Source organism: Oratosquilla oratoria, chromosome 17 (genome assembly GCF_046742065.1).
Source record: "Oratosquilla oratoria isolate Oo_2021 chromosome 17, ASM4674206v1, whole genome shotgun sequence".
In the NCBI taxonomy this organism is placed as follows: Eukaryota; Metazoa; Arthropoda; class Malacostraca; order Stomatopoda; family Squillidae; genus Oratosquilla; species Oratosquilla oratoria.
This window is the reverse complement of record NC_134793.1, coordinates 63,362,878-63,375,377: the sequence shown is the minus strand read 5'-3', so window position 1 is coordinate 63,375,377 and position 12,500 is coordinate 63,362,878.

Here is a 12,500-nt window from a genome sequence, read left to right as displayed (position 1 = left end):
AAACAACATACCGTCATAAAAGGAAAATCACAACATTAACAACAACGACAGTAATAAATCAATAAATAAAAATTAATAGATAAATACACATAAAAGATTATCTTAGACATAGTAATATGGCGTCGAGTTGTAGACAATTTTGTTGGCCCTTCCCTCAAGGGGAACCGGCATACTTATGCGGAGGTGCCGGATCGACAGTCCATTTGCTGAACACAGCCAAGAGTTTTAAAGTAACTGTGAGTGCTAATTGCCCGATATCTGGAACTGTCTTGATGTATTGACATCAGACAGGTAAATTGTATGAGATACAAACTAGTTACGAATCACGGCATATGACATTTGATCTAAGTATGCACTGAGTGCCAATTGCTCATTGTTTGAAATTGTCAGAATGTATTGATCATATACATACGAAATTGTATGAGGTACAAGCTAACTGCAACTACGGTCTATGGTGTTTAAGTATATACTTTACGACGTATGTAAAATGATACTGAAGATTTTCATGTTTGAAATTGAGTTATTGTATTCGTCCATTATGTATAATAAAATGGTGTTATGAAAATGTATTAAAAGACAAGGGTATTATCAAGTGGAAATATAATTCATTTATTTACGCTCTCTTATGTAGTGTTACGCCAACAGAAAGTAGTTACGTAGGTGGCGTCAGTATCGTCTCGATGACAACCGGCTTTTACATGTCTAGCTTTTGGTCAGTGAAGATGTGACTACCATAAGTTGTTGGTAAGCACTGATTGAGAATGTTTATGTATTGTCTTTGAAGGAATAATGTGTTAATGAGTTAATGTAGAAGTCATGTTAATATGTAATATGTTTGGCTTCTCATGATATGTGTGAATGTTGAAGATAGGAGAGGATTTATGATGATATGGAGGCAGCGAAAACAATCACGGTATAATATTGAGATAATTAAAATTAATTGTGTGGAATATTGATGTACGATGGTAGGAATTTATAATGAAGTGTTTTTAATTATTGTAATGATTATTAATGTAATGGAGTAATCATCAATGCAAAATTTAATTGTAAACCAACTTGCAGAAACCACACCGTCTGCATGTGAAAAATCTAACCGAAGGGTACAATTAAAAGAAGTGTGCGTTATATGATTGTCTTTCCCATTCCTCTGTACCTCATGCCGCCAACCTTCGGAGACGGCGTTGACAGTAATTGTTTCTCGACGTATATGAAAAGAAAAATTGTAGAATGTTAAGCGAGAGAGAGAGAGAAATAAAGCGAGAAAGAGCGAGGGAGAGAGCTAGAATTAGCTAGAGGAAGAAAGAAAGAACTAGAGAAAGCAAGGGAAAGCTCTAAAGTAACATAAATGACAGCTAGTTATAGTGGTCACTTTCATTTTTTTTTTTTTTTAATTGAAGTAAGGGCGACTGAAAAGTCACAGAAATGGAGAAAACATTTTATCAACAAAACGAACAAGTCTATCAATAAACAATAAAAAAGTAAAAAGATCAGGTAAGCAATGCAAAGCCACAAGAGAGATAAAAAAAAAACGAGAGAGACAGACAGAGAGAGAGAGAGAGAGAGAGAGAGAGAGAGAGAGAGAGAGAGAGAGAGAGAGAGAGAGAGAGAGAGAGAGAGATAGACAGATAGATAGATAGATAGATTGATAGATGATAGATGATAGATGATGGATAGATAGATAGATAGATAGATAGAGAGAGAGAGAGAGAGAGAGAGAGAGAGAGAGAGAGAGAGAGAGAGAGGTCGAAGTAGTGTAAAGGAAAAGGCCTGAAAATTATTTCGATTAAACTTTTGAGCACCTAAAGTGATTTGTATGTGTTTCCTCTCAAGTAAGGTTATTACTGGAGGCCTCTACAAAGCCAGAGGGTTGATATAGCAACTATGGGATCACAGAAATCTTTGGATTAAAGTATTCATATTTAAACAGCCAACATGTTAAAAAATTTAAGTGATTTTTTTAAGTACAAAAAATAAAGTCGGTGAGAAAGTAGAATTATCGTAGATAACCATAATGAAAGAAAATAGAAAATAAAAGAAGGAACGAGAGTAAAGAGAACATTAAAGTTTTTCTGTAGACAATCAAAGAGGTGTAGAAACAGTATTTGAAAAATACTTATATATTGTGACATATTAATAGAAAAGATAGAAAAAAATAGAAAAATGGAGGATAAAAGAAACAAAAGACAAAGAAAAAAGAAGAAAACTAATCAAAATACGAACTAGAAAAATAGGGAAAGCACGCAAAAATAGAACTTTAAAAGACGAGGAAAAGGAAAATAAAAAACTGAATTAGAAAAAGAAAAAAAAATCGAGAAAAAATATAGAAACTGAGTGCATGGACCACGACGTCTGCCAAGCACCTGGAAGAATGGAGAAGGAGGAGGAGCAGGAGAAAACCAATAAGGAAGCCGAGCGAAAAGAGCCGCGGGTTGTCTGCAATTAGTGCAAATAGTTGTAGACAACCATAACACAACCACAGCCTGTGGCTGTGTTGTGGTGAGCCCGGGGTGTAGCGCCGTAATGAAATTCTGATGCTTATCAGGGTCGGTGTGACGTGATGAAGTGTGGCATTCAGACGTGACACATGAACGGTGCCGTGTTGTGTTGTCGTGGTGTGTGTAAAGATTACGTCCACCTCATTTTTCCTTTTATTTATTACCCCGTCTGGGGTATTGGTTGCTTGTTATTGTGGCAAAGTAGCATGCAGTCGATACTTTAGGGTCTATATGGGGCGCCCCTACGGACCAGAGCCACACATCATTTTATCTATGATAGAAGAAATTCTGTTCATAGAGAAATGATACATACATACATACATATACCAAGGCTTTTTCCCCTTCCAAGGGAGGTAGCCACAAAAGGAAAGGCATAAAAACACTCCCACCCATTTCATCCCTAAATACACTCCACACCCCTCCCACCCTTCCTCTCATCTGAGCACCTCCTGGATGACGGGTCATCCCTGAACCCTGCCCACCGCCCTGGGTCAGAAGCAGTGTCGCAAGACACAGTACATCCACAGCAAGGCCGCTTCATTTAATCGGCGACCCCCCCTCTCCGTCCCCCTTTGCATATAAGGAGAGGACGGGGAGAAATCCCTTCGGGCTGCGTCAAAATTTACTCACACATACTACCCACCCCCCCGCCTATTCCTCCTCATGTCGTCACAACATCATCCATATACAACCATTCTCCACTCACCTCTGTCTTCCGTCCTCTCCCTTCCTTCCTCAACAGACATTCCCCTCTTCCCCAAAGCCCCCTTCACCCCATCCATCCACCTCATCCTAGGACGTCCCCTCATGTTCACTCCCTCCACATCTGCCTTCCATACCTCTTTTACTAGTCTTTCTTCACTCATTCTTTCCATGTGTCCAAACCATCCTAATATTCTTTCATCAACCCTCTCTCCCAAATCCTTTTTCACCCCTGTTCTCCTCCTCACCTCCTCATTTCTCACTCTATCTAGCCTAGTAACCCCCACCATACTTCTCAGACACCTCATCTCAAACACATTCAAACTCCTTCTCTCTTCTTCTCTTATGTTCCACGTTTCTGCCCCATACAGTGCTGTTGGCACAATCACTCCTTCATACAGTCTCCTCTTCGCATCCATTCCCAAATGTCTATTTCTCATTACACTCTTTAAACCACCAAGGCATTTACTCTAACTCGCTTTTATATTACGACTGTCCCTCCGTTATGCTGTCCCCCAACCCCTTGTTGCTGTCCTGTACCATTTCTCTGAGTATTCTCTTTCTGATTGGGGGAATTCCCTGTGGTGGGGGAAAAGAATACTGCCACCAAGTTTTCCCACTTGGATCGTAAGAGGCGAGAAGAAAGGGACGGGGAGAGGGACTAGGCATCCTTCTCCCTGTAGCCCCAAGGGGCAAATTCCTAAAAATCAAAGGAAAGGCATAAGGGGTGCTGGAGGGCCTCGGGCCAGCACCCTAAGGTTTGGGTCTTTTAATGTGCGTGGATGTGGTACAGATGAGAGTAAAAGGGAAGAGATAGGTAGTATGTTTGTGAGAAGAAAGTTGGATGTGTTGGCTTTGAGTGAAACTAAGTTGAAAGGGAAGGGTGAGTGTAAGTTTGGGAGTGTAAGTGGGAGGTTATCAGGAGTGAAGAGAGGGCGAGGGAGGGAAGGGGTGGCTATTCTAGTAAGTGAGGAGATAGGTAAAGGGGTAGTGGAGTGGAAGGTTTCCTCAAGGATAATGTGGATGAAGGTGAAACTGGGAAAGGAGATGTGGGTTTTTGTAAGTGCATATGGGCCGGGCAGTGAGAAGAACATGGAAGAAAGGGAGGCCTTTTGGATAGATTTAAATGAGTGCATAGAGGGTTTAGGAAGAAATGTCAATGTAATAGTACTGGGAGACCTTAATGCTAGGGTGGGAAATGGTCCAATCGATGGAGTGGTTGGGAAGTGTGGAGTTCCAGGAAAGAATCGTAGTGGAGAGTTGATGGTGGAATTGTGTCTAGAAAGAGAGTTGATGATAGCAAATACAGTGTTTCGGAAGAAAGTCAAGCATAAGTACACATGGGAGAGGGTGGTGGAGGGAAGGGTGGTAGATAGAGCGCTAATGGATTATGTAGTGGTAAATAGGATTATGATAGGAAGAGTTAAGGATGTACATGTGCTAAGGGGAGAGGGTGGGGGAATATCAGATCATTTTTTGGTGGAAGGTAAGCTGAGAGTGGAGGATAGATGGAGAAGGAGGAAAGGGACAAAAGGTAGGGAGGTTCTTAGAGTGAACTCCTTGAATGAAAAGGAAAAGGAGAAGGAGTACGAAAAGAAGCTGAAGGAGGAGTGGGAGGGAGTAAAGGATAGAGCAGAGATGGGTGTGGAGGAGGAATGGGGATGGTTCAAGGAGGGAGTCTTAAAGTGTGCAAGGATGGTGTGTGGAACAAGAAGGACAGGGGGAAATAGAAGAAAGGGTAGTGAATGGTGGGATGAGGAAACAAAGAAGGCTGTAGAAGAGAAGAAGCGAGCATTCACAGATTGGTTACAAAAGAGGACAGGGGAGTCATATGAGACGTACAAAGAAAAGAAAAGAGAACTAAAGCAAAAGGTAAAGGAGGCAAAGAGGAGAGCAGATGTGAAATGGGGTAGGAGTATGACAGAAAATATTGAAAGTAATAAAAAGATGTTTTGGAAAGAAATTAAGAGAGGAAGAGGAGGCGAATCAAGTAGGGAAGAAAAGGTAAAAGGTACAGATGGAGAGATGATAATGGAAGAGATGGCAGTGAGGGGAAGATGGGCAGAATATTTTAGGGAGTTGCTGAATGTGAAGGAGGATAGGGAAGGAAAGATAGCTGCAGTGGGAAATGCGAAGAAAATGAGAGTGATGAGTGAGGAGAATGGAGGAGAAATAAGGAAGGATGAGGTGAAGGCAGCTGTAAAGATGATGAAAGCAGGTAAGGCACCTGGTCTGGATGGATGTCATGCAGAATGTCTGAAAAAGGGAGGTGCAGTGATGGTGGACTGGTTGGTGAGGTTATTTAATGTTTGCTGGAGAGAGGGTAGAGTACCGGAGGACTGGAGTAGTGCCTGTATAGTTCATCTTTACAAGGGAAAAGGGGACAAGTGTGAATGTAGTAATTTCAGAGGGATTAGCCTGTTGAGTGTAGTAGGGAAGGCTTATGGGAGGATCTTAATTGAGAGGATTAGGAGAGGAACAGAGGGAGTAATTGGTGAGGAACAGTGTGGATTTAGGACGGGTAGAGGTTGTGTAGATCAGATCTTTGTGGTAAGACAGATATGTGAGAAAGCTATAGGAAAGGGGAAGGATGTTTTTTGGGCTTTCATGGATCTGGAAAAGGCTTATGATAGGGTAGACAGAAAGGCACTGTGGGAGGTTATGCAGATTTATGGGATAGGAGGAAAGCTTTTGGGAGCTGTGAAGAGTTTTTATGAGAGTAGTAGAGCATGTGTTAGGATTAGAAATGGAGAGAGTGAGTGGTTTGAAGTAAAGGTGGGACTTCGTCAAGGATGCGTTATGTCGCCCTGGCTGTTCAACTTATACATGGATGGGGTGGTGCGAGAGGTGAATGCTAGGGTAGTGAGTCAGGGATTAGAGATGGTTAAAGAAAATGGAGAAAAGTGGGAGGTGAGCCAGCTGTTGTTTGCGGACGACACTGCGCTTGTGGCAGGGTCAGAGGAGGGATTGAGGAAGCTGGTGGCAGAGTTTGGGAGAGTATGTGATAGAAGAAAGCTAAAGATAAATGTGGGTAAAAGTAAGGTGATGAGATGTACAAGGGGTGAAAGTGGCAGTAGACTGGAAGTGAACATTAGGGGAGAGCGACTGGAGGAAGTGGATAGTTTTAGATACTTGGGTGCAAGTGTAGCAGGAAAAGGTGGAGTGAAGGTGGAGGTAGAATGTAGATTGAGAGAAGCGAGTAAATGACTTGGTGGTTTAAAGAGTGTAATGAGGAATAGACATTTGGGAATGGATGCGAAGAGGAGACTGTATGAAGGAGTGATTGTGCCAACAGAACTGTATGGGGCAGAAACGTGGAACATAAGAGAAGAAGAGAGAAGGAGTTTGAATGTGTTTGAGATGAGGTGTCTGAGAAGTATGGTGGGGGTTACTAGGCTAGATAGAGTGAGAAATGAGGAGGTGAGGAGGAGAACAGGGGTGAAAAAGGATTTGGGAGATAGGGTTGATGAAAGAATATTAGGATGGTTTGGACACATGGAAAGAATGAGTGAAGAAAGACTAGTAAAAGAGGTATGGAAGGCAGATGTGGAGGGAGTGAACATGAGGGGACGTCCTAGGATGAGGTGGATGGATGGGGTGAAGGGGGCTTTGGGGAAGAGGGGAATGTCTGTTGAGGAAGGAAGGGAGAGGACGGAAGACAGAGGTGAGTGGAGAATGGTTGTATATGGATGATGTTGTGACTGCATGAGGAGGAATGGGCGGGGAAGTGGGGGGTGGGGTAGGATGTGTGAGTAAATTTTGACGCAGCCCGAAGGGATTTCTCCCCGTCCTCGCCTTATATGCAAAGGGGGACGGAGAGGGGGGGTCGCCGATTAAATGAAGCGGCCTCGCTGTGGATGTACTGTGTCTTGCGACACTGCTTCTGACCCAGGGCGGTGGGCAGGGTGCAGGGATGACCCGTCATCCAGGAGGTGCTCAGATGAGAGGAAGGGTGGGAGGGGTGTGGAGTGTATTTAGGGATGAAATGGGTGGGAGTGTTTTTATGCCTTTCCCTTTTTGGCTACCTCCCTTGGAAGGGGGAAAAAGCCTTGGTATATGTATGTATGTATGTATTTATTATTTTTTATCTATTCATTTATTTATCTATTATTTTATTTACTCTATTCTCGATCATCTATATGGGACAATTTGTTTCTCCAAATCAGAGTACTGCAAAAGTGTATATATTTTTTTTCTGCCACCTACACCGAAAAGCTTGTTTTTTTCGATTAAACAGGGTTTTCTCGACTGGAAATCCCCCCCAAAAATTTAATCTTCAATATTTGGAACGAAATAATATATTTTCTAGAAAACCCCAAATACAAGACATGCTGTCTAATATTCTGGACATTTTTGTTCAAAATATTTAAGAACATAAGAAAGAAGGAGACTGCAAAAGACCATAAGACCTGCACTAGGCAGTTTCATGTTCATTATCACTTATCCTCATCCATAAAGTTATATAACCTTCCCTTAAAACAACCTATATTTTCACTACATGGCTACAAGGTCTATTCCATTCGTTGACACTTTATTGGTAAACCAGTTCTTGCCTATTTCCTTTTCAAATCTAAAGTTGTCCAATTATCTATTACTGCAAGTCCTGCTTTGTTATCTTAATATGATGACCTTGTCAGCATCACCCTTGTTAAAGCCCTAGATCCATTTGAACACCTCTATTAGATCACCCCACATTGTGTGTCTTTCTAGAGAGTGTGGATTAATGTGCTTAAGCCTGTCCTCGTAAGGTAAACTTTTGAGCCCATGTATCATCTTGGTCATTCTCCTCTGTACTGATTTTATCGAATTTATATCCATGTTATAGGGTGGAGACCAAAACTGTACCGCATAGTCAAGGATGGGTCTAACTATCGCCAAATAGTGTTTAAGAACTACCTCTGCACCTTTATTCCTAACCGTCTTACTCGTAGCAATAAGACCTGGCGCTAATGCACTATTCCCTGGATTTAAGGTCAGGATTCTCTAGCAATTTCAAATCTCTCTCGTACTCAGTTTTCTCTAAAAAGGGTTATCTATATCTTCTTTATGGCTTGTGTAAACCTATGTTTAACACGTTGCACTTTGATATGTTGAAGTCCATTTACCATTTCACCAATCATGTGAAAATTTTAAGATTTTCCTGCAGTATCCCGGCGCCTTTTCCTGATCTGATTTGGCGTCCTATTGTAGTGTCATCCGCAAACTTACTAACATCACTATCACTAATAATCTCTTCGTCTAAGTCGTTTATATACATAATGAACAATAAGAAACCCAAAACTGAACCCTAGGGAACTCCACAAGTAACACTCCCCCATTTGGATTTTACACCAATAATGACCCGCTGTTTTATCTCACTGATCCATATTCTCATCCATTCAAACACTTTTCATCTTATGCCATGGGTTTGACTTTATTTGGTAGTCTCCGGTGAAGCATCTTGTTATCTGACGCCTTGTAGACGTCAGTGTAATAGGATAAAAGATTAGTTACACAAGACAAATTATGTCCCTCGATGTGATCTCTAATTCTATTAGCTATTATTGATTCTAGCATCTTACCTATGACCGATGTCAAACTGGTTGGCGTGTAATTCTGCGTAGATGATTTTTTTTTTATCTGCCCCCAAAAAATAGGCCCCCAGTGTCTATCGAATTACAAAATGCTTCCGTTAATTGGTCGCAGATTTCAATTTTACACTCTTTGAGTTTAACTACTTTCTCCTTACTGATGCTGATATTAGCCTGCTTCCCTTATCCCTACTGACAATCGGGTCGCAGTCAGGAACCACACTTAACCTCTCCTTTGTAAATACAGTGAGAAAAAAAAAATTAAACGCCTTGTTTATTTCTTCTTCCGAATCTATCAAGAAATCTTCGTCATTTCTAATCGAGCTTAATCTTTACTTATCTTTTGTTCTGTAAAGATAAAAAAAAAAAAGGCCTTTGGGTGGATCTCACTTGTCTGGCAACCTTAATTTCGTAGTTGCGTTTCGCTGTAAGTGTGTCCTTTTTAACAAGTCTAGCCATATCATTATATCTAAATCTAAGGTGTGTTTCCCGTTTTCATTCTGAAAAATCCCCTTTTTATTCCGATTTCATTTTTCAGCCTATCCGTCATTCATTTGGGAGTAACTGTATTCTTCCTTATTGCCTTGAGGGAAATAGATTTATTTTGCACACATAGAATCGCGTTTAAGTTACTGTACATTTCATCTAAACCTCTGACCCTGCTATTGACCTCAGAGTTGTACATAACCTGACCAAAGGACTCCATACCTCTCTCCCAGTATTTAAAAATAGAGTCCTTGGTCTATACTGACTGCGCTAATGACGCTGACCTTACACCTGACTTCACTATACTTTTCGTCTAGACAGTTGAACCCGTTATTGTCCTTCGGACTTGCCTCGTATTTAATCAGGAGTCCCAAATATTTTCTCATCTTTTTGTTATGTTCATACTATTTAATTCTTCCCACATAACATTAAACCTATTTATTGGTGGACGCTAGAGCCTAGACTATCACCTACTTGTATGCTTCTTGTTAGATCCTTATTTTTAGTTAAGAGTAAGTCCAGAGTATTCTCTCCCCTCGTAGGATCAGTAATCATTTGTTTAAGGAAATTATCTTGTACCACATCTAAAACAAAACGTGGTTCCTAATCTACTCAATTTTTCCAGTCAATGTTTCTAAAGTTTAAATCTCCCATGATCACAACTAAAGTTAGTAGAAAAATACAATTTCTATCAGGGATATGCTCCACAACAAGGTAGAGCTGCATAAGAAAATAGAATTTAGAAACACATTGAAAAAATATATATCTAATCAAGAACAAACAACATTAATGATGGGGAATAATGCGAGAATTGTAAAAATAAGAGTGGCATTAATTCAATTATTGGGTCGTTTGGTGAGCAAAAGAAAAATGACAAAGGAGAAAATTTTCTTGGTTTCTGTGCAGGAAATCATCTCAGAATTATGGATGGATTTTATAAACGCAAAGAATAGCATATATGCAATAAATATGTGGAAAAATAGCACAGGACAATTTGATCAGATATCTGTAGTAGACGGAAGAACTGAAGGCATTGACGAAAGAAATACAAGAAAACTAAGGATATGGTTAAGGAGGAGGCCACTAGAAAGAAGATTAACACATGTATCGACAAAAAATACGTAAATAAAATATGACACGAAGCCAAAGGTAAATGGTGACAAGGAAAAATGAAAGAACTAGAAGAAGATGCACTAAAAGAGTAGAAAATATAGATTAACCGAAACTTATAGAAAATAAAAAACAGAAACAATAAACATAAAAGACAAAGATGGAGAAATATTGAGGACACCAGCTTCAATAAATAAGAGATGTACAGGACACTTTCAAGAACTACTAAATGTACAACAAAGCAGACAAGAAATAAACCAAATACAGCAGGAAGAACCAGAGGAAGTGGAGGATTAAGATGAAGATGAAGATTTAGCTTTATCTAAAATGAAAAATGGGAAATCACCGACTTGTGATAGAATAGCTATAGAACTAATCCTGAAAGCTCTTAACAAAATATGGTTTAAAGGAAGTATACCAGATGATTGTGGAAAAATAATTATAATACTTATATATATATCACACAACATCCGACCAATCAGGAAGTAGAATAGTTCGGGAGTCCCAGTCCAGGCCACTAGCCAATCAGAAACCTCAAAAATTAAATATCAGACCAACACTAATAGTATATAAACACAAAAATTCAATCAGATATTCACACTCTATTATTACACTGGGCTAACACTTCAGTGTTAGCCCAACCATTGTCCATAACACTGAAGTGTTAGCCCAGTGTAATAATATTAAGGAACTAAAAATATTAGAAGATGTGTATATAAGAGAATTGTCTCCTGTGATCAATGTACAGGCTAGTTTGTTGTCTGCTATTTCTTTATTTAATACGTCCTCGCGACATGCTATACATAACCTCCCTGTGTATGCTAAGCACGCTACTTCATCTCACCTTACTCCGACTCCTACTCTCCCCCTCACCTCTCCCTCCCCCTTCCCCTCCCCCTCCTCAAGCTCTGAGAAAGTCTTCCAGGGTCAGGTCATCGGAGGTTTAAAGATCGCGCTTGACCTAAGAGTGTAGCATTGTATTTTTTTCCTGTGACCATGTAACGTATCTGTAGATTGTGTTGCCTTAACTGTTCTTGTAACTTGATAATGACTATGTAGTCGAAACGTCAAATATTAAAATGGAGAACTTTGGAAAGTTCGTTTCCACTCATCCTCCCAATATTAGAACTTTAGTGAGGAAACTTGAAAATATTAAGAAGAAAAGTAATAACTGTGAAAATGCTGTGGTGTTCAATTCAGTGTGTATATATATATATGTATATATATACATATATATATATATATACATACATATATATATATATATATATATATATGTGTGTGTGTGTGTGTGTGTGTGTGTGTGTGTGTGTGTGTGTGTGTGTGTGTGTGTGTGTGTGTGTGTGTGTGTGTGTGTGTGTGTGTGTGTGTGTGTGTGTGTGTGTGTGCAAATTTCACAAGTCACACATGAATCACAAATATACGGAGTCCACTAAAAAGAGGAAAAACACACGGAGTCCGAGCGCTTTCGTGATATATTCACATTATCAAGGAGTACAGAAAAGTGAGTACTGTATCTCTACGTTTTTGTACTCACTTTTCTGTACTCCTTAATAATATGAATATATCACGAAAGCGCTCGGACTCCGTGTATTTTTCTCTTCCTAGTGGACTCTGCACACACACACACACACACACACACACACACACACACACACACACACACACACACACACACACACACACACACACACACACACACACACACACACACACACATATATACATATATATATATATATATATATATATATATATATATATATATATATATATATATATTTCAACCACAAATCACTTTTGATTCCATGCCATCGCAGTCGAGACTGAAGAATCGCTCGATGGAGACATCCGTTGGAAATTGAAACGTGGACGAGCCGAGGATTCGAACCATATATATATATATATATATATATATATATATATATATATATTTATATATATATATATATATATATATATATATATATACATACATATATATATATACATACATATATATATATATATATATATAAAATTCTGATAATCTTGTTTGTTATCTTACTTGAAACCGTCTACCAGCCAATCAGAAGAGATATAACGTCACGACTGAGGGCCAGCCAATCAGAAGAAGAGATATGACGTCATGACTGAG